Source organism: Dromaius novaehollandiae, chromosome 19, assembly GCF_036370855.1.
Source record: "Dromaius novaehollandiae isolate bDroNov1 chromosome 19, bDroNov1.hap1, whole genome shotgun sequence".
NCBI classification, from domain to species: domain Eukaryota; kingdom Metazoa; phylum Chordata; class Aves; order Casuariiformes; family Dromaiidae; genus Dromaius; species Dromaius novaehollandiae.
Window position 1 is genome coordinate 1,303,586 of NC_088116.1, and position 22,646 is coordinate 1,326,231.

At 39.3% G+C, this 22,646-nt stretch overlaps 1 protein-coding gene across 6 annotated transcripts in view; it reads left to right on the plus strand.

The window, feature by feature from the left end:
• The window catches only part of MNT (MAX network transcriptional repressor), a 110,096-nt gene that overhangs the window by 25,728 nt on the left and 61,722 nt on the right, over window positions 1–22,646 (plus strand). The gene's annotated exons all lie outside the window — the stretch shown is intronic.

The following is a 22,646-nucleotide window of genomic DNA, read 5'->3' on the forward strand; positions in this document are numbered from 1 at the left end:
TCCAAAACTGGAGTAATGTCAAGGAGTGTTACAGGTTCAACGTCAGATAGAAGTGGGGCCGTTTGCCTATCAGCTAGTCTCACTGCTCCTGGCTATGGACAGTGCTATTAATCTCCCACCTCCCTTAGGTTTGAACGGAAGCTGACTACCTGGCGGTAGAGCTAACTTGCTTTCCTGGGTAAAATGCAGTATTGTAATTTGCCGTTTTATGAGCAATAATGTATCTAAATCTTGAGCTACACCCATAAATCAGCCTGGCAGTATTATGGTTGTGGGAAGTACACCATCTTATCTAAACTGAGAATCTGGCTGTAACTCACCAACTCCTGTCTCTTTATTTGCGTTACTGTATCTAACTGTTAACACATCATTCATCAGCTTGTCATCTCTGGATTTTTTTGAATGTTTCCAAATCAGGATAGGCCTAAATTAATCAATGTGTGCAACAAACAAGTACAAGGAGAAGAGATTAATTTTTTATCTGGCATCTAAATAAACAGATTTTAAGGAACATGGTCAAGTAAGCTTCTGTAAAAGAATGAGAGAGGTCAACATCAGGAAGAATACTTTTCTTTAATGACAAGGTACAGATTCTCCGTTGTATTGCACCTCGTGCAGTCCCTTGACTAGAGAAAAGTGAGTTGAAAGCCTACGAGACAAGGATGGTGGAATTTTTAGTCACATCACGAAGGTACGGAGCAGTGAAGGGCTTTACAGATAGTAAATGATAACACTTACATGTATGCTTTGCATACATTTGCATCCAACTCTGTATTATAGGTGTACCAAACATTATTTTGTTTAAAAAGGTTCACTGCATGAGTCAGACCAGAGAAGACAATTTTATGGATATGAAATAGCATGCGACCAGTACCTTAAAACCTTTCAAGAATTATTTTAAAACAATCTGTTCCCCCAAATCCAGAGAAACATCTACAAGAGGGCTATTACACATCCTTTTAGGAAGTTGGATCTCAGGAAAAGACAATTTGGGCTTAAACTGATATCCAAGCCATAATGCAGCCTGTAAAAGGAGAACGTGGGTGTTTCAATTCTAAATTACTTTTTAATTTTTTTGCCTTTATGATTGATATCCACTTGATTCCTCCTTCCAGGTGGTTGTATCACAGCTTCACGGTATTTTTGCGTTCATATATATGCATATGTATATATAAAATATATATACATATTATATATATATAAGGTATAAAATTATATATTTATACATATACACACATGCGCGCACACACACAGTTGAATCTAGTTTTACTGCACTTCAGGGAAAACGGGGATAATTCTGACCTAATTTTTCACTGAAGTGATTAGTAGTTATATGTGCCTCAAACTGAGATGCATTAAAAGGTGCAGTCTTTTTAAAGTTTCACCTCTGATATTCGAGCTTCTTTGAGAAGTCTGTAGTTAAACACTCAAAAATAGCTGCCTTAACAGTCACTATGTAATTTCTGGATATTTAGGTCAGTTGTTTTTCTAATTTCTCGTTTTCAGCTTTTAAGACAGAACCTGGTGCACGTAGTTTATCCATTATGAACTCACCTCTGTTTCTGCTAAGGTAAATACAAATTCTGCCATTAATTTCGGTGACCAGGATCTTTTTGTAAAGGTTTTCTTCATAATTATTACAAAAATCTGTTTCCTGTGATTTGGGGGACGTTTGCAGAATGGACAGAGTTTCCATGATGTCACCATTCCGATCAGAAACGTGGACACTGCTTTGTTAACCTATTTGCCGATATTCAGGCTTGCACATCTTTTGCCATACTCAAGACTACCTTGCATGTCTCGAGGGTTGGTCAGGAGAGATTGAGCAGAGCACGCCTATAGCTCCTACAGTGAGGTAAACAGGGCTAACAGGGATTTTATATGCTAAGAATTGTTTGAGGGCTATAATTTCTTTTTTCTTGAACTGTTCACGTGTACCTTTCGCTGCAGGTTTAACTGAAGGGTTAGCATCTGATCGTAGTATGAAGCTCTTGTGTCGCCATGGCCTACCGTTGGGCTGCGATGGGGAGCTCGTGCCGAGAGCTGCCGCAGCACAGTGTGTGTTCGCTCTGGGCTGGAGGACTTTCCATGGGCAGGCCCTGAGAGCGGCAGAACTGGAATGAGAAATTTGGGGTTAACTACAGAGCAGATTTTTAGTTAATACATGGGACTGTAGTCTTTATCACCAGCGTTGACAATTATTGTTCAATGTATTGTGACAGAATAGCATCTGGAGACAGCATACCTGGGGAAACTGCAGAGAATCCTTTTAATCTTTTAAGGATCATCCAGGATTTATGCAGCCAACTAAAATGACAAAACCTTATTTAGGGTTAAATGCTTTCTAGTCACAATATAACTATAGTGCTTTGTATTTTTTGCTTTTTCTAGGAATTAGAGAGGAACAAATACAGATACAGAATTCTCAGATTAGAGGTTACTGTGACTTTCCTTTTCAAAGTGAGAGAAATAGCTGTATTTGTTTTATAAGCTATTATTGAAAAGCCTCCAGCGTATCTGGAGAATCGCTCCTGTTAGGGTGCTGCCGGCCATCTGCCATTTCGTGTAGCACTGAAGCACTTCAAAGCTCCGACGGGAGGAGGTCAGCAGCGTCCGCGCTGCAAAGCCACCGCTTGGGCTTTGATATGTTCAGATCTCCTGTTCCCAAGCTGCTGTGCAACCTACAGAAGGACACCATTATGTGACATCAATAGCACTTCTTCACATTCTCTTTCAAGTTTAAATGTAGCAAATTTCATTGCTGCCGTTGCCCTTTTGTGTTTTAGGGCTGATCTATACATTGCTTCCATACAAGTCCGCTTACTTAGTTTAGTTAGGAGGATTTTTTTACTGAAATAGCCGTGCCACTATAAGCCCAAGATGGATTAGGTTTTCTGGTATAACCTCTTTCCCCTTCCTTTTCTGCCATGTCAAGCATATCTGGACTTGGGGATTTGCTCAGCTTTGACAATCCCATTATAATTACAGCAATGCAATTTGCCTGTAGACAGGCTCCTAATGCCATTTGCAGTGATTATACCTGTATTAAAATTGCAGCATTGGTTCTGAAAAATCTAATTATTTTAAATAATGATTTTAAATAATTGTAAAACAAATTGGTCATCCTTTTTAATAAAGTTGTTTCAAATATTTTTTCTTCAAATACTTCTTTTCTCCTCCTTGATGTATCGATATTATGAGGCCTCCCATTATTCTATCTAAGTGACTGTCAAGTGCCAAACTCAGCTTACTCCAGTGCTACGAGTATATTGTGCACTTCTCCGGCTAAGCAGAGTTGTAATTGATCTGCTCTGGGCTGCTGCAAAAGATCTGTTTGATACTCGCTCTTTCCTGGAGCACGAGGAGCGTCGAGCTGCCGCCCGGCCGTTCACGGCAGAGCGGATTGAACGGCGGTAAGCCGGCTGTCCCGGGGGCGACTCGGAAACCCAGTGTATCACCGCAATGCAACCTGAAAGGTGACCTTGCAGCCGCGTCCTCCTGCCCTGGCTTGGAGCCGCTTTCATGAGCACTGCTTTTAGAGGGTACTGTTCTTCGAGATAAAGAGCTTCTAATGAAACGGGCTGATATAATGTCAATTGGATAATTAAATGGATTTGTGTTGCAGGTTTAAGAAGCATGTTGAAAAATTGTGCTATTACTTTTACAGTTGGAAATACCTCCTTTTGATTTAGCACATTTTGTGTAGTTGTGCCTCTGGGCACATTTTGATCGGTGAGAATCCGATTTGGAATTTTAGACCTCGAGGCATCTGTTGTCTGAACTGGAAGACAGCTCAGAAACTTCTGTATATGGGCTGTCCATGGGAGGGAGACAGTGAGCTATGCTATAGGTGTGAAGAAAGGTACTTTTGTCCTTAAAAAACAACATCAGTTCAGCTGGTGATAACTCAGGAACATTTTGCAGAATGCCTTGGAGATTCTGCATGCTTGTTCTACTTAGAAATGAGCACATGGCACAGGAAATGATCCTTACTATCAGGAGAGCGGTGAAATTGAGACCGTATCAGTTGCTATTTATTAAGGAATCACCAAAAAAATTCAAGCATTTCTTGTACAGCATGCTTGAAAGAAACATGAGACCTGAGCAAATGAGACCCCTGTATTCAGCATCTGAAAATATTATTGCTACTTGGTGTGCTCAGATTTATCCTGTCTTCTTTAAACATTTTCTAATGCCAAACAAATGCTGTTTGGGTTTGTGTATTTAGACTAATAGTGACATCCAGTGGCTGATCAACCTAACCACAGGAATAATAACCATCATTTCAAATGGAGCATCCAAAAATGGTGAGCTTATGTTGATTTAGATCATATGGAGTTTGTGGTAAATACATGTAGTATTTCCCTTTCAAGATTTTGTGACTGGCAAAACTTGTCACCTTCGCACTTCTGCTCTTCTGGAAATACGGCAGTGAAACCTGCAGAGTATCTGAAGGAGGCCTTGCCGTGGGTTGTCCTATGGTGGTAGGCAGCTCGTGCTGCAAATTGACACCTGGTTGGAATCTTGTCTTGTCTTTCTAAATGAGTCTTACTAAGGACCTACCCACATTGGGCACTGGTGGAGCCCTATACTGATAGACAGCTATTTATTACAGAGTATGACTTTTAAGAGCAAAAAATGGAGGGATATGTTTGGGTCAAATGCTTGGTAGGTTTGAATAACACTAGTTCAAGTGAAGTCAGTAAATGAGAATGAAAATCATTTCTCTGGATTTCTGGTTCTTTTCAGGATAGCCATTTATTAAGTGTCAGTTAGGAATTTTTTGTATTTCCTAGTTTGCATAAGGAACAAATTAGACTGAAGATGCTTAATGCCAGCTCATTTTAGGAGTATAACACTGAATTGTTATGAATCGTTACCAATAGCTACTGCAAAGTTCGAAAAGAGGGACATGCTCAGTGCTGGAGGAAGGGCCAGCTACGGTGCTGTGTGCCTCTGTGACCCTAACCTTGTTAAGTAATTATTAACCAAAATAGTGGCCTGTTCCAAGAACTGTGTAGGCACTGAGGAATATGTAGGGCTGCAACCACAGTGCTGATTTAAAACGTGAAAGATTATTTCGTATGCTTATGCATCCCCCAAAACCTTTAAAAGGAAACTTTGTTAAAATGTGACCAATGGAATTAGTAGTGCAATGTCATAAACAGGGCTGCGGTTTCTCTGTGCCTGTAAAGCATCTGATAAGTGTTTATGCACAGTGGAAGTTTTTATTTATTATTGCAGTAGCTGGCATGGGGGCCAAAAGACAGAATTTGGAAGAACCTTTGTGAACAATGATTTCTGCAACTATGGGTACATGGCAAATGAAGAATTTCTTGCAGGTTCGTGACAATTGCAGCACTCTTTCTAGTTTTCAAATGCAGTTATAGGGTCAAAGTTCGGCGTTTCCTAAACCAACCATCCTTTTATCTTACTGCTTAGTTTCTTGAGAGTTGATTTGCATATTCTTTCCCAAAGCGGTCTGCAGGTTAAAGGAGATTTTAATGATGTGTCATTCGAAGAGCTTTAAGACATTAAATATAGTGATAATGCTGTGTTCCAGCTACTGAGCAAGGTATTTCAGAGAAACCTAGAACAAAAACTGTGATGTATTCCAAAAGTCTTCTACTATTAAGCATACAAATAGCTTAATAGAGCAAATGGTTGCTTCCAGCATGAACAGAACAAATTTTAGACAGGAGTGCCTAATGTGCCTGTCAGTACTTCAAAGTGAATGATTAAAGATAAAAATAGATTTATTATGTTTTCACTTGTGTTGTGCCTCAGATCTGCAGGAAATATGGTACCTGCTCGCTGAAAACACCAGTGTAAGGCTACCTTAATATATTCTGAAAAAGATTTCACAGTGTCTGTTTAGCATAACTAATTGCATTGTCACAACTGTAAATGTTTCCAGTGCTGGTTACAATTGCAAGAAGTACCTTGTAAATTTATTTTGACTTTACTGTCTTGTGGTTAACTTAAAATTAAAAGTGCCAGGTGAAGTAAATCACATTTTGCGATATACTTCTTTTTCTTCTAAGTGACTGTCAGTAGACTGCACACAGGCTGAGAAATCTGGTTTGTAAGAAGGACTTGAACACTGATGCTGTCTTTTTTGTTTGTAATGTTCACAGCAAAATTGTAGTGGCATTGCCATTTCTCTTTCTTCAAATCTGTCCTTGCTTCTGGAGGCCTGGTTCTCCTCTTGTTGGTATTCTGCTGGAACCCTTGGCATTGCATCGTGGAAACTGGTGTAAGTGAGACTTTGTACTAAAGGCACATGATGTGTGGACCAGTGTTTGATCATCTTATTTAGTTGTAACAGACATTTGAAACACAGCTATATTTCCACATCATGAGCATCTCAATAGCACAGACTTTCACTCATTTATTTAGACTAGACTTTGTTACAGAAAGGTGCATGAGATACGTATTTCAAAAGTACATATTAATAGACCTAAAAAAAGGTATTTTCTTTTAAGAAGCTTAACTTCATGTGCTGGAAATAGGAAATAGGATTTTTCTTCCTCAAACCTTCTCTTTATTTATTTTATTTACACTAACTTATCATTTACTATGTAATTTAATTTGTGTTGACAGTATCTATTTACCAAGCATTTTTATTCTAAAATAACTCTATTTCACTTGCCTCCATCTTGTGGCTTAATTCCTAAAAAAATACCAGAAATAGAAAGACTTTTTTTCATAGTGCCAATAATTTAAAAATATTACCAGAATAGTATTGGAAGTTTTAAACGTGTACGTTTGTAAATAATATACTCTTCACAAACCTGAAGCATGCCTCTGGCAGCCCCATCCTCAACATCTTCAGGATTTAGCAGGGAAGGTTTTGCACAAAACCTGAAAAGGAGATAGCTCCATCCCACCTTCTGATAGGGCCAAATGATATCACTCTTTTTATGGGCACATAATTTATCCAGAGAGCACTGAAGAGTTAACAGATCTTGTATTGAAGTGCTTAATTGGCAACTAAAGAATAAAGTCAGAAAAATTCAGTTCATTATTTGTCATGGATACAGAGTACGTCTTACTTTACTATGTACATTTATATTAAGACTTTACGCTTTCAAGGTTCATAGGTCAAGATTAATCAGTTGTGACCTTGGAACACAGCTCTTCTCTTCATGAAGTAAAAGCTGAGTAAGGGAATCTGAAACAAGAGTCCATACGTTTATATATAGCTTGATCTGATTGAATGGTTAAAATGTAATTGAACAGCAAAAATAACATTCCTTTTCAGAGGAAGAATTAAAGACCTTAGGAGAAAGAGAGGTGAAATATGAGTAATTTTTCAGTGCAAGTGACATTATGAATGTTATGAATTAATCTGTAACGCGACTGAGGTTGACTGCTACAGTGTTCCTTACTTACTATCATTCTTTTTCAAGAGCAGCTCTTCCTGCTTAAAATATTCAGCAGCTTATTTGAAAATGGTGCAGAAAATAAAATTTAAAAATATTGGGCGCTTTGGTAGCAAAGGTATTTACTGACAAAATGAACACGTTTGTTTCATGGCATCTTTACTTACAGAAACCTTATTTTTTAATGTATTTTATATGTTTTATAGTAGCAAAATAGAATATAACTTGATAATGGACTGTTGCCGTCACCCTGGCAATGTTAGTCAACATGAAAAATGCCTAAAAAGTGAGGACCAGTTTCTCTGTATCTGAACTCCATTCCGACTCCGCAGGAGAGCAAGGCCATTAGAAAGCTGTCTCAGCTGCTTGATCCTGAGTTTATAGACGTCCGTGTACGTTAAAACTGAGGAAGAACAGCTTTGATCTGTATCCTAATAGTGATTATTTTTGATAATTATCAAATCGATAATTATTAAAAATAATAAATTTTAAATAATTTTCAGTGTAGATGAACTCTTCCCTTCCGTGCTCCGCCTTTCCTTTACACCCAGCAGAGCATCCTACATCACTGTCTCTCCTATTGTGTGTGTGGGGGGGACACATAGGACAGGGTCTCTCTGAGCTTTACGGTAATACCGTTTTGCTTCAGAAGGGGAATTCCTCACTCACTATTTCTGGCCGCTTTGAGGTTGTTTTGTGTTACTTATCAGGCCTGACACACCATACATTCTCGACCTGATAGTTCAGATGATTTTTATTTGTGAATCTGGAAACAAAAAGCCTTTATAGTTCCATGCATAACATTGGCATGAGAGTCTGTTTTCTGCTTTTGGCCTGGCTGCAATGATATTCAAATTGTACTCAGCTGTCTTTGCAACCATTTTAAAATTGCCCACTCCACAGTTTAGCGAATCTTTACCTTTTTCCACAGATACAGAAGAAATTCGAAAAAAGAAATAGCGTTTTTGCTTAGTTATGTAGTTTTCTCTGCCCTGCTCTATTTTACACATCCATTAAAATTTACACATGCCTGCATAGAAAAGGCATGACTGTTACCATAAAAAATAATTCTTTTGAGCCACAACCTCTTCCATATTGCCTTCTGTTTTTATGAGCTTCTCTGCCAAGACTAATCAATATGTAAACCTCAGCATGTTTGTAACTAGTCTTATGTTTTTGTATTAAAAGTTTTATTTCATAGCTTCCAGGTCCCATAATTTCACCACAGCTTTCCTTATATTCACCTTTTTCTTAACTCTTGGAGGCAAGTGTTCTGTTTTGGTTTTTTGAATCCTTTTTTGTTTTTTGCAGTTGTTGATAAAAGCTTGCAAATATGACCCAGGTTAACCCTACAGGCTCAAAGAGTAGTAGAGACATTACAAAACCCAAAAGTTTAGCAGTTTAAAATGAGGTATTATTTTAAAGCTTAGCTCAGATAGTCTTCATCCTGAGTCACAGTTTTGTAATTGCAGCAGTGTATCTAATCTGCTATTCATCCTCTCTGTTATTTTATATTGATGTTCTAACTCAGAGAGGGGAATTAAGAGATATCCTCTCATAATTATTGGTAGTCCTAGAGTCTCCCAATTATGGTACGATCGCCAGTAGTGCTACGCAGTCTACTTCAAAGCAGTGCAGAACACAGAACTGCCTTTGCAAGCTGTGATAGCTGGCAGCACCAGCACTGCCGAGGGTGATAGCCAGCACAAAAAGAAGTTTGAAGCGCAGTTTAATCAGTTTCATTTTCCGCTTCTTACACGCTAGCACAATGCCATATTGCTTGCTTTCTAATTTTTACATTGATGAGTATTGCTTGAACCCAAATTAATATTTTCAGTCTTTTTTAAAACCCACTGAATCATTTATATTTGTTTTAAGCTTTGAAATCTGGTTTTTGAAAAAGGAGCACTGACCTTTGGCCTGTATCGTTTGGGAGAGTTCCTCTAAGCTATACCATCAGTTATTATGGGGTAATGAGGTGGAACAATTTATTAATCTGTCATCTCTGAGCAAATGAGTTACATTTGTTTTGAAGCCTTAATGTAGTGGTCATAGGTTAACCATCCTGTAAAATCCCCTCGGCATTTCTTTTCAGGTATGAATAAACTAAGATCTTACTGACTTACCCTATATCAAGGAAAATAATGGGTGAAATCCATAATTAGTGTCAAAACTCTGTGGATTTTCATAGGGTCAGTAATTCACTGGTGGTTTCAATCCTGCATTTCATTGCATCCGCAGAGTTCTATACTGACTTTAGAGGAGCTCTGTCCAGCACCACAGTTTGCAGGTTCGTCATCTAAATTGACAAATACGTTCACCTGTTTTTGACCATACAACAATCAGTACTTTCAAACATTATATCTATGCTTAAAACAGTTCAATAGCTCTTGATTTTTTCAAAGTATACTTTTATAACTTCATGTATCTTTAACCTCAACATTTATTGTAATTCATGTGAAAGTAATTATGTGACATTGTCTTGCAGATATTTAGTGTTACTCATCAATTTAGAAATTATCTCAGAAAGAACAGAGTTTGGTTCTAACACAGGCTGAATCAATACAATACAATACAATTCATCCTAATATACATTTAAATATTTACTCTGTGCACATGAGAATAACAGTTATATAATGTCTGATATCAATCTCTAGAAAGCACAGTTTACCTCAATCTTATAGCAAATTTGTTCAAAGTATTATTTTCAGTATTTAGTATTTTATGTAAAAGTACACTGACAACCTAGTGTTTGATACCAGCTGTCTTACATGATATTTTTCCTATTAGCATGAGGAGTTATGTATTTGGAAACCTTTTCACCTCTACAGAAAAAGAATTTTTAGACTTACTGCTGATATCATGTGGACAAAGGTAATTCTTACTGCTCTGTTCAGGGCTAATTTTTTCTATTAGGCGATAGATCTAATTGGGTATTATGAATTTAATCAAAAATCCCTACAAAACCTTTGAAATGACATTGCTGCTCATACTCAAAATGTTTCTGGTCACCTAACTTACATCATAAAAACTTACGGGTAGAGTTTTCGATGGGTGTAAGGGTTATGTATGCCCAAACTTCTTCAGGAAGAGCTATTCCACATTCTTAGTTAAAGCACAGGAGCTGTTTGTATGTGGAGTCAGTGAGAAACTGCTACTCCACAACTAGAATACAATGGCAAGAAATCAGCAAATTTGATTTTGAATCAATTAGATCTTCAGTTAAATCTGCTTGGCAGTTCCATATATATTTGTTCTGTGGTATTTTAAGAGCTGCATAGAAAGAAAAAATTACTATTTGAAAAATGTAAGTATTTTCAGAGGAAGACAAATATCACTGTGTTTTATTTCTGAATTTCCAATGCTCTCTTTCATCTTCTGTCACACAGTCCAGTTTCTTTTTAACATTTGCTATGAGTATGTGCAAAAAGAAAATTTCGTATTGAAAACACCTGCTCTGATGTGTTCCGTTGCTCTCAAAGCATGTATAATTTGAACAGTCTGTTATAATCCTGGATTAGCTTCCCTACCAGCAGATGCTCACTAAACTGCTGTATCCATTCTAGACCTTGTGTCCCACATGTTCTTGGCTTGCTGAATCTGCACAAAAGCGTTGTGTCTCCGGCTCCGGGCCTCAAGACGGGCATTCCAGATGCAAACAAGTGTCTGATACCACTTCTGGCAGCGGGAGTTACAGCGTCCAGTTGCTTAGGCACTATTGTTAGTCCTTGCTCTCTAAACCCTTCATAAGAGCTATTGAATACTCTCATAGTCATTTGCAAACTTCGTACTCTCTACTTTACTGTTTTCTTGGAGACCGTGTAACTATACCAGCGAATAACAGTGGAGAATATTAGCAAATTTAAGTGCTGACAGTCCAGGTAGCAGACATGTTGTATAAACCTATGAAAACCAGGAAAATTCTTAACGCAGATCCTTATTTCATTTTTCTTGTGACTCCAGAAATCATTTAAGATTTTGTCTGTGTCTCCTGACCTCCTACTTAACCTAGTTTTCTTTTAGTCTGGGACTGTTCCCTTCCCTTTGCCTTTTCTTAAGTCGTCTTTTCAGATGACCACTTGGGTAACTTAATTCCCTTCTACAGCGAGCTATTGCAGGAGTATCAGCTTACCTGCTAGAATGAATTACATGGGTTATTATGCTACCTAATGTCTACAGATATTCTCATTTAACAGGTGATTATCCTACTGTAGCCTCTGACTACTCTATATTTGCCAGCCACTGACAGGGCTGTAGGAATCCCAGTTAAAAGCACAGCAAATTGTACGGCATAGTTGCACAATCTCACCCATTCTCTTAAAATCAAATTGCAGTGTGCAGTTAGAAACTGATACATAAAACCAAACACTGATCTGTCACATAGTGCAATATAAATCTGTAATTCCTTCTTTAGGATTCGCATTTTGGAAAATAAATCTAAAGATCCACTCATGTGATTTGATGTATAAACCTGCCTGGCTCTTTACTGAGCAGCTGTAACAAGTGAATAATGTCCTTAGACCCCCACTTACTATTTTTCCATTTGTTCTTCTGTCTGCGTTCAGATATGCTGTGTAAATTTTGGTGCTCTGATGCTTTATTTTTTCTGAGAAGATGAAGAGCCAAACAGTCACTGTCTTCCGTTGTACTTGCATCCATCTCTCACCCCAAAGAAACTGAAATATGCAGCAGCTCATCTGCATTCTCTTCTCCGTCAGGTTTGAAAGAGTGCAGAGCTAACAGCCCTGCCAGCCCTAACCCTGTAGTTAGAGTGCTCTGTGGGCCCCTGTTTCTCACACATGCTGTCATCTGTCTTGTCCCCTCGCGGGAAGTAGTGCATCTCAGCAGGACCTTTTTTCACATGCTCTTTCTGAATCTGACGTAGATGCAATGCAGCTGCTCTTTTGCCAAGAATAAGCCACAGCCTGTTTCACAATTGATGTTGCAGCGTCATAAGATTAGTGCTTTACCCACCTGATTGCCAGCCGCGGTGAGTATTCTTGCAGAGCACGCTGCTATTTCTCATTCTGGCAGTCTTCCATACTTCCTGTGAACCTATAAAACTGTCTGCGCTGTCCACTGAGATTTCATGTCAGGGATGCCTGTACAGCCAAAACATCCTTTCCATTTCAAATCCAAACGAGTAGTTTTCTCCCCAGACCATCGCTATCAGAATCCACATACTCTCTCTTAAGCCTTCCTAGGCTAAGCCAGACATCTTGAAACTTGAGATTCTTTCTCATCTTCCCTGGACTGGATCTTGTGGTACTTGCCCAGATTTAGCACAGGCTGTGTATTGCCCCAAGTTTTGGAAATAAGCTGAAAGAGACAATTTGCAGACTTCGTTGATAATTTGACTGTGTATCCCCCATCTGCTATCTGTGTATTTCGTTGACCTTCTTCTGCAGAAAGAGAAATACAGAGCATTCTTGCTTTTTGCAAGAATTTTTTTCAGTTGCCAACTATCTGATTAGAATATGTTGTATATGTTGTTATGTCACAACTAAAAGAACAGTGTTTTCATCAATCTTTGGAGGGAATTTCCATCTTCTAAAACAAGTGAGCTACAGGACCTGCAGACAAGAATCTGTTTGTTTACAAGAAGTCCAATTCAACCCTAGTCTGATTCCATCCTGTGCATGGAATAACGTGTACAAAATCCAGCATGCTCGTGATTTATACCACATATGCACAAACAAAAAAGTCCGTGTATCTAGAATCTGCAAGTTTTCTTTACGTTCCAGACATGAGGAAGAAAATAACCATGAATCTGAAGAGACCAAAAAACTGAATTCATTGCTACAGTTAAATGACTAGTAAGGTGGGATCATTTATCAGTGCAATGCATTTAACCTAGAATAAAAAAATAATACTAGTAACAAACTTTGCCAGATTAAAGCCTGCAGGTAAAAAATGCCAAATGACATCGTCCAGTGCAAGCAGATTGGTTAACTCCTGTATACAAGTGCCTGAGTATCAGAACTTGCATTTTAAATATCTAATTCAAATAATGCTGCTTAAATGAAGAGAACCACCTATCATGTTTAGGGCAGAGATACAGTCTAAGTGATGATATTGCTGACACCACTATTGTACTGTGATTAAAATATGGCTTTTGATTAGTTAACAGATGGGTTTTGGTCTGCATCACGAGCCTGAATGAATTCGTTGCCAATTCTTGAAGCGATTTGTGTTCTTGGAATCAAACTACCAAACAGTAACAGATGTGAGTACATTGAGCTGTCAAGAGCTTAATGAAGTAAAACCGAGATCACTAACCAGTTTTAGAGAAGGGTTAAGGGGATCCTTTTTTGGAAGCTAATTATTTAGGACAGCACACCTGTCATTAGGCAGCAGAAGATACCAAAAATTAACCATTGTCTCGCATGAATTCTCACTGTGCCACATGTGGTTGAAATGATAGACAGAGTTGTAGTTCAAAATTAATTGAGTTTTCAAACCTGGAGAAACTGGAAGAAAAATTTTTATCTAAGGTTATTAAAAGCAGTTAAAATCACTAGCACAGCATGCCTTCCAATATTATGAAACATTTCATGTTAATTCTTTTTATTATAAGGACACTGATAGTTATATTCAGCAGAGTAAATGGAACCACACAGGCGCGCTGGCTCTCAGCGTGGTGTGGCAGTGTACAGAAAAGGCATGGCCTTGCAGTGGGCAATTCGGGAAGTCTGGGTTCAGTTCCTGAGTCAGGTCAGCTCTCTCTGTGACCTTGGGAAAGTTGTTTAGCATACAGGTTTAATGATAAAACTGGAATAATGCTTCCTTTGCCTGGTCTATTCAGACTATAAACTCTTATTTGGCAAGGACTGTCTTAATGTTTGGACAGTGCCCAGTATACCTGGGCCTTAATTCAGCTGAAGGCTTTCTGGGTCGATGTTATGACACCATGCAAGTGGATGGAGATCATTTGTATGTAGAATGCCTTTGTTGCATTGGTCTGAACCAAGTGCTAGCTGCATTAGCAGTTATTTTTCAGCGTTGGCAGTGCTTTAACAACTCTGATCATATTGCTTATTGAGGGCGGAAGTTGTTCCTTTCTCTCACCTGAGGATATGAAGTCACAGTTAAAGCTTTGAAGTTTCTGTCTATTGCTATTTGTCCCAAATGAAATGTGATTTAAAAACTGACCTATCAGATCAGGCCTACAGAAGAGTGCAGAGATTCTTCTCTTTATAGCAAATCCAGACTTTAATCTTTATTTATAATGTTTCTGGTTAGATACACACCAGTGTTGCTGGGTATCTTTTTTTATTTCATTTCTCACAGTTCTCAGATTACTTGCCATTTCCCATTGGCTCTTAGTCTTTTATACACAACCTAACCTTTGTACCTTAAGCAGTGCCTGTGACTTTTTGCTAGCTGCTCAATTCATCACTTTCCGGTGGATCGATCTGCAGCCAGTTGCGCACACACGCAGCTTACCATGCTGCTCTCTCTGCGGTGCCTAAACTCTGTACTCGCACACAATTTCATGGCAGTTCCTGCATCTTCCTATCTGATGCCCAGCACGTTTTATCTGTGCAGCTTTCTCTTTTACAGGATTCTCTGAGTCTCACAGACTGCTCATTGGCAATTTCCTTTCACTTCACGTGGTGTGTCAGGAGCGTTAGTCAATGTGGTTGGTGGGGTATAAATCATTATCTTGCAAATGAGACTAATATCTTCAGTGTTTATTTGATCCTTCCAGCATGATCAACTTAGCTTAATCACGAATCTTCATTAATCTTGTGGCTGTTGTAAGAAGAGCCATTGTGAGAAATCAGTGTCTGGTGGCTTCAAATTGCCTTTTCTGAGTCCTTTCCAGTGAGAGATGCATTTCATAGTTATGTATATAAGAACATGACCATCTTCTAGTTTGGGGTTTCTTTCTGCAGAGGGAGGAAAAGGCTTAAGCATCTAGAAAGACACATAACTGTGAAAAAATACTTCTTTGTAAATCAAAACTCTACTGACCATAAATATAAGTTAAAATTTATCTCTAAAATAATCTTGTCTCTGTGCTGAATTTGTTTCCTTGAAATCCATCAAATCCATACACTTTCTACAATGTCTGCCTTGCTTATATGGTAGGCTGGTGGCTATGCCACTGTCTTTGTTGTGGTGGGAGGACTTTTCATGGTGATTATGGTCTTGGGAGCAGAATTCTATAAAGATTTTAGTATGTGAGTAGTTTTGCTCATGTGAGTAAAACTGTTAAAGTCTTTACTGATAAAGTCAATCACCAACTGCTGACAAATGTAGAGACTTTAAACACAGACATTTAAAAGAGACACTGCTGTTAGCTGGCAGTAATTGTATGAAAAGGAGAGAAAAATCTCTGTTAGTATCTCTTTCTGTGGTAGACAGAAAGGATGCAGATTTCTGACCCCAGGGTTCCTTTACAGAAAAGCAAGTTTACAAGTCTTAGGAGGTTGCTGCATTTTTACAGGAGATTTGGATAAATGTATAACTGCTTCCATAGGATCTTTTTATCACTTAGCATCCTACTGATGTCTAGATTTCCTCTCCACAGGAAACCTGCCCCAAAACAATTCTAAATTACTGGTCAGAAATCTTTAATCAGTTGCCAATTATTTCTCTTCCTTTCAACACGTAAAACCCTATATATAAGGTAATTCCTGTAACTTCAGCACAAAGAATAACATTTAAAATCAGCATATGAGAAAGCTGAATATCTGTTACTTCTTCTTCAACAGAAAATTTCCTCCATGGTTCTTTTATAGTGTTCCTTTCAGTATAAACACAAACCTAATGTATATGCTTGAATAACGTTACTTACTTTCTACAGTTACTGTCGCAAAGACTTAAATATTCTAGCCAAACTTAAATCTTTGGGCTTACTATAGGTTATTTTGGTGAAAAGGAATACCTTATCATACTCAGAGAGCCTGAGATGGAGAGAGGGCTCTCCCTTCTTACCTTAAACGGTGTGAAATGTAAACTTTTTATGCCTTTTTTTCTTTCTTAGAAGATGGTGGGAAGCAACCAAATAATTGAAATCTGCTCCAGCGTAGCAAGTAAGGATGTACTCAACTTTAGCAGAGCCATTGACTTCAGAATCTTCATCCAGTGCTTAAAATTAAGGTACCTTGCTGAATTGGAGCCTACATTATCTAGATCATATTCCTGCTTTATTTTTCAGAATAGTAAAGAGAAAGACTTGCTTTCCTTCTGAACTAAGGATTTTTTCAGTTGTAATTCTGCAGCATGTTAATATTTGTAAAGGTGTAATGATACCTTGCAAATGGCAAACGACATTTTTTAAAGTTGAGATGTCAGTATGATTTTGGCCTATTTACATGAGGATAACTTAAGTCACATGAAAATTGCCCCTCAAAATGAATGAGGGCAGCAAATTGGTATGTATGAATGTTTACAGGATTAGATCTTATATTTGCATAATTTTGACGTTTATAGGTCAAACCAATTCAGCTTATTCACAGTACCTCTTCAGTAGTAGCTGTCAGACAAGAAGGCAGCTGGGTTTGAACCTGTGCTTCCAAGTTCTTGCATGGAGTGTGAGTAGCAGTCTGAGGAGAATTGTGAAAGACACCACTGCCACTGGAAAAACATGACATGATAGATATCACTTTGACATCAGGACATCAGACATCAGGACTTATTACTCCTGTTCGCAGAGATCAGGCACTAAAATAGCTTCTGTAGTACTACTAAGAGAAGGAGGAAGGGGACTGCCTATGTCATGTTTTTGTTTATATTGCATTTACACTTGCTTTATGAAACTTCCCATCACTTGAAAACTATTTAACGGTTCAATATAAACTGGAAGAAATATATTCTTCAATATTGTAATTTTATACTTCTAACAACTTCCCTCTATAAACTATTGTTGAGTATTAACATGTTCTCAGGTTCTTATCTTGTAGCAGGTTTAGGACTTTTATTTTTTTAACTCTACATTAATTTACTTATTCCTTCCCAGAGGGAAGTGTCCCACATATTGAGTCAAGCAGAGTGGCAGACACAGAATTAGCCTCTCGCTTCCCCTGTGAAAACGTAGTTTCTCTTGAATTTTGTTCTACTTTTGTTAAACCTATACAGTGGATTTTTATCTCTGAAATAAGTTTTATTGACTCTTCTGCTCCCAAAGCAGATATCTAAAAAAGCAGTGATCATTAACTCCTCATATTATAGTAACTATTAAAATGACCGGGGGGACATTATTCTAGAAACCATCAAAATACATGGCAATAGGCAGATCTTGGCACAGAGAACAAGTAGTTGAGACAGAAGAAAACCAACCACCAAGAAGAGGAAAGGTGGCAGGGTGAAGAAGGGCGAGAAGGGCCTTTCCCAAGCCCCACAAGCAGCTGCAGGAATCAGAGCTGGGGGGTGCAGGGCTCGGCACAGGTACCAGCTTGCTCTGGGGGAGCTCCGCAGCCCCGGAGGCAGTAAAGCTGCTGAAGCAGGCGAGTTAGCCTCGGGGAAGCATTTCATTAGCACGGCTGAACTGCTTGCTTCTGCCAGCGGAGCAGTATCAAGTGTGGTGTGACTTACTAGTCATATTTTTAACCTGGGAAACTCTCCTGTGTACATGCAGTTATACTGGTACAAGATGGCCTCTGACAGTATTCTTTATGTGAAATCTACACTAAAAAGGTTTTCTGACAAAATCTGCTGGGTAAACATAGCTTATATCTGTGTTTACATTATAAAGGTATGAAAGTCTTTTTGTTGGGGAGGACCAAAGTTACCGGTTGCCATTCTAGTGGCAGTGTTTGCATTTGACTTGCATTTTTTACATTTAAAAGTTTTATCTTTTTTGTAGTGGGGTGAGTACTGAAATTAGGTCAGTTGCAGGGGACAGGCAAAATACATTAGGAAGTGGGAACCACGGGACTCTTTCCAAGGCAGTAACACAAGCATCATTATAAGCATGTTGCTTTGGTTTACATCGCTTGTCACAGAATCAGATCCATGCAGCCATCATTCTGCGTAGGTCTCGTTGCAGTAGCAGGGCTCTGTGCCATTGTAGACTGCTATTTTTTAAAGAACGAGCCAGTTCCATTAGTCCTTTATTCTTTCACTCATTACGTTACAGCAAAAAGAAAACTTTACCTGCAAGAATGTCCTGAAGTAAATGTGTAGCAGGAATTTGTTTTTTATGGATATTCATTCATAATCAGGAGATAACTGCATTAAACTGTCTTTACCTGGAGGGATTTGAAAATCATATTAAACCTAATGTCACATCACAGCTCAGATGACATAGATCACTTACAGATTAAGATGCTGTCCTCCTCCCCCCGAACCAAAAAAAAACCCTTTTAAAAGGAAAGGTGTTATCATCAGCCACCTGTCTCTCCAGCTGTCAAGATCCTGAGTCAGTTCATTAAAAATGTGCAGCTTTTAAAATTATGCACCTGATCATATGTTTTCTAGAGACTATTGAATTTAACTGAACAAATATCCTTTCCATATTTTTGGTGGCTGGGCAGTGACTGCAGTGGAGAAATACGCTTCCTCCATCATTTTGATCACTTTCTGCTAAGTGTCTGTATTTCAGCCTGGAGATCCGAGCAGAGCATTTGTGGCGTAAAGTCTGAGAGGAGGCTGGGCAGTTCAGCCGTCCCTAACGGAGCTCCTCAGGGAAAGGTGGGAAATAAGGCTCCATGCTGCTCCTGTCCATTGCCCAATTAACACTTTCCAGGTCTTGCTCCGCTGCGTGGAGATGAGGGCAGCAGCCGAACAGAAAGCTGGGAGCTGATGGGGGGGAAGGCAGCCGAACGGCGCAGCGGGCTGGGCATTAAGGTCCCGGGGCAGCTAAGCGAGGTGCAGATATGGCACAAGCCTGGTTGAGACTGGTGTGAAACTGGTGGGAGTCAGCGCGCCCGGGCACGGGACCGGCACCGAGGTCGGCGGGGCCCAAAGCCCTGCGCTACTGCCGGGTCCGGCAACCCACAGGGCAATCACACTCCGTGGGTAAAAGCTGTGTATTGGATTTTATTCTGCAGTGCTCTGTGCTCAAATGTGAAATTTCAAATATCTCTTCTGTTTGCTTGTTTCTTTCTTATAAGGGAGTCATGAATGATTACAGATAAAAATAGGGGGAATGTGGATTTTCTTCCCCTGATGGATTGTTTTTATTTATAGTTCAGTTAAAGCATAACAGCCTACTGAATATTTAGTAGGCCGTTTGTCTTTTACACAAGAAAAAGTAAAACAGTTTGCCCTGCATATACAGTTCAAAATGAAAAGCAACAATAACATACACTCAGGGAACAAAATAAATTGAAGGATAGTTCAGTAGTGATCATTTCTGTTAAACTGTAAAAAACATTTGCAAAAGGACTTGTTTTTTTTCTAGGTGATCACCAGCACAAGGGGAACACGTGTTCTCCTTCATCCAGCTACTGATTCTTCAGCTCTCAGAATTACAGGTCAGATCCATCAGGGTTTGTAATTATTAGTTCTGCTATTACCTACTGGAGTTACTTAGATGGGAAACATATGTGGATTAGCAAGGAATAAAAGATCAGGCCATACATCTGTATTCATACGCTTTATGTAACCCCTTCCCTCAGCATATCCGAAGGCTTTACATATATTAACAAATCCTGCGTCTTTCCATCCTGCTGAAGGATCACCCTTCTTTTACAGATGAGAAAATTACAGCACAGAGAAAAGGAGTTTATTTTAAATCAAAGGTGGCTGGAGTAATCCAATGTAAACGTTTCATTTTAAATCTGTTACTCTTCTTTCATGCCATTTGCTGTGTTCATATTGTGAACGCTGTGGAAGAATGCTGTTTGCTGGTGGTCGAAACTCGCTCGTGTACGGGAGTACTTATCAGCCCGCTGTTAATAATACATTCCCAAGCGCTCCATTAGATGCACTTAACCCGCTGCAGGAGAAAGTGGTGATTCCTGATTCGTAGTAACCCAGCAACAGTTTCTTAGCAGTGGCTCAGCTGATGTGCGCGTGTGCGTGCGTGCGTGTGTGTGTGTGTGCGCGCGCGTGTGTGTGCACGCGCAAAGCAGCAGCTTCCCGGGAGGTGGGGGCAAGGGCGTTTCTCAGTTGGGGAAAAAATAAATAAATAGAAGTTGCTCATACAGCCCTAGGATCCAGGCAGACCGAGTATCAAACCCAGAACAAGAGCCAGCTAAGCAGAAATATTGGCCTACATTTTTTTCTCCTCCTAGTATAAGGCATGCAAGTTTCTATGGCAACTTCTGTTTTCTGTTCCGTAAGGCCTACTGACTCATTTCTGTGGGAGCTGCACACCAAAAAAAAAATTGTTTTCTTTCCCTGCCAAGTCAAGTGGCTCCTTTTCTGTAGCCCGTTGCTCTTGTCTGAGTTAGTCGGAGCGACAGAATGATTGGTATTTGAAGCTGGCATTGCTTTGCAGAATCAGTTTAGGGTGACGACAAAAGAGAGCTGAACGTTAAAACATCCTCATCTCCTTGAAAAATCGTTGCAAGGAAGTTCAGTTTATCTGCTTTACAATAGATGTCAGCCTGGTTAAAACACTGGGATGCATTAGGTAGCTGGCTCTTGAGAAGAAGCTGGGCTGTGCCAGGAGGGTAGTGTTTCCCTTGAGGAAAACATCTGCAGATGAGGCTCTCAGCCCATCATAGCTTAGCCTTCCTGGGGAACGCACAAGCTGCTGCGCCTCTGACGAGGAGTAAATCGAAATACGCACCAAGGACACATTTGGTAATGCTGGCTGGACACAGACATCGTTTTTGCCTTCAGGGAGTTGTCTGTGTTCAGTCCTCCGTTATGCTTCAAAATTGTGGCCCATAAGCGATGGCTTAGCTGTTAGTTCATGGTGGAGTCAGATAGAAAAGCTAGTGGAGCCTTGCTTCAGGCAGTGGAGATCTGTAAAGACGACTGCCTTGAAGGAAAAAGATGTGTATGTGCCAATACTTTTGCAACATCTCTTGTTTCAGAAGGAGCTTTTTAAAATGGAAAGACAGTATTTAGGGACTGCTTTGGTGATGACGGTAGCTTAGAAAGAACAGAGTGGCCTAAGAAGACTCTGCCAAGCATGACTGTTGTAAAGGAAATCGGGGCTGGTTGAGCCTGTGTCTCAGCTAGAAGAAATGGATATGCGTTCAGAGCCTAGAGCCAGGTAGTGTAAAACAGATTTGTTCCTAAGTCCCCGTATGGTGATATGCTATTTTTTTTAATTTACTAGTCCTTTTTGTCTTTTACTGACATATTAGTCATAATGTTGCCTTTGGTTTACAAGCTATATCCCAATTGGTTTCTGCAAAGCAGACCAGTGTCCATTACTAAAATGTTTGTTTTATGGCTTTGTGATAACATCTTGAGCTTTCTGGATCAATCTTCAGCAGGAATGGATCAGCATACCTTCCACGGTCTGATCTTATCCCTCCAGTTTTTAACGGGGAAACTTTCATAGATATATAAGCTTGGGTTTTCAGCAGAGCCCAGGGAAGCTGAGTAGCCATTTTTCCGTGAACTGGGGCGGGGTGGGGGGGGGGGGCTTTGCATCTACTTCTCTTAGGCTCCACTGAAAATTTCGGCTGTTTTACACAGAACACTGAACATTCGCACTACTAGCAATTCTTCTGAAGATTTTTCTTTCACCTAATCACAAACATATGGTACACTTTAAGGGAGATTATCTTTACATTGTTAGCTTTAAAATGCAGCCTTCTTTTAGCTTTACAAGGTCACAGCAGCTATCCAGTCAAATGGTAGAGGAGAAATACCATGTTAACACAGCATGACCTTGGTCAATCAGTTAATCTTTTTCTACCCTATTTTCTCCAGCAAAATAAAAATCCATCTCCACACACTGCAAAGTGCTTTGAGATCCTGGGGTGAAAGGTACATCATAAGCCCAGAGTATTAATTATTTAAGCTCTGATAGTATGCTTGGTACTGGAGGGAATACAGATGAATTTACAATCTGTTATTGTCTGTTTGTTTATGAATTGCTAATATTTACATTGATTGCAGTGATGGAGCTGTCAGTAAACTGTACAGGTTTGAGTTTGCAGACACTATATATCGCTTCTCCTTTTCTGTGATTCGTGCCACTAAGATTTTAGAAATGACAGTAAAGTATGTGCAGACTTAAGCAGTAACAGTACGTCTACTTCAGAGAGTAAGAACATTTTAAGAGACTTATGTCAGCATTTTATGTAGAGCTCCTTATTAATTATACTGGAAAAGGGGAGGGTTAGGATGTAGCCAGCATTGAAAGTTGTAGCGTATATTGTCAACCCAGCATATGTTCCGGAA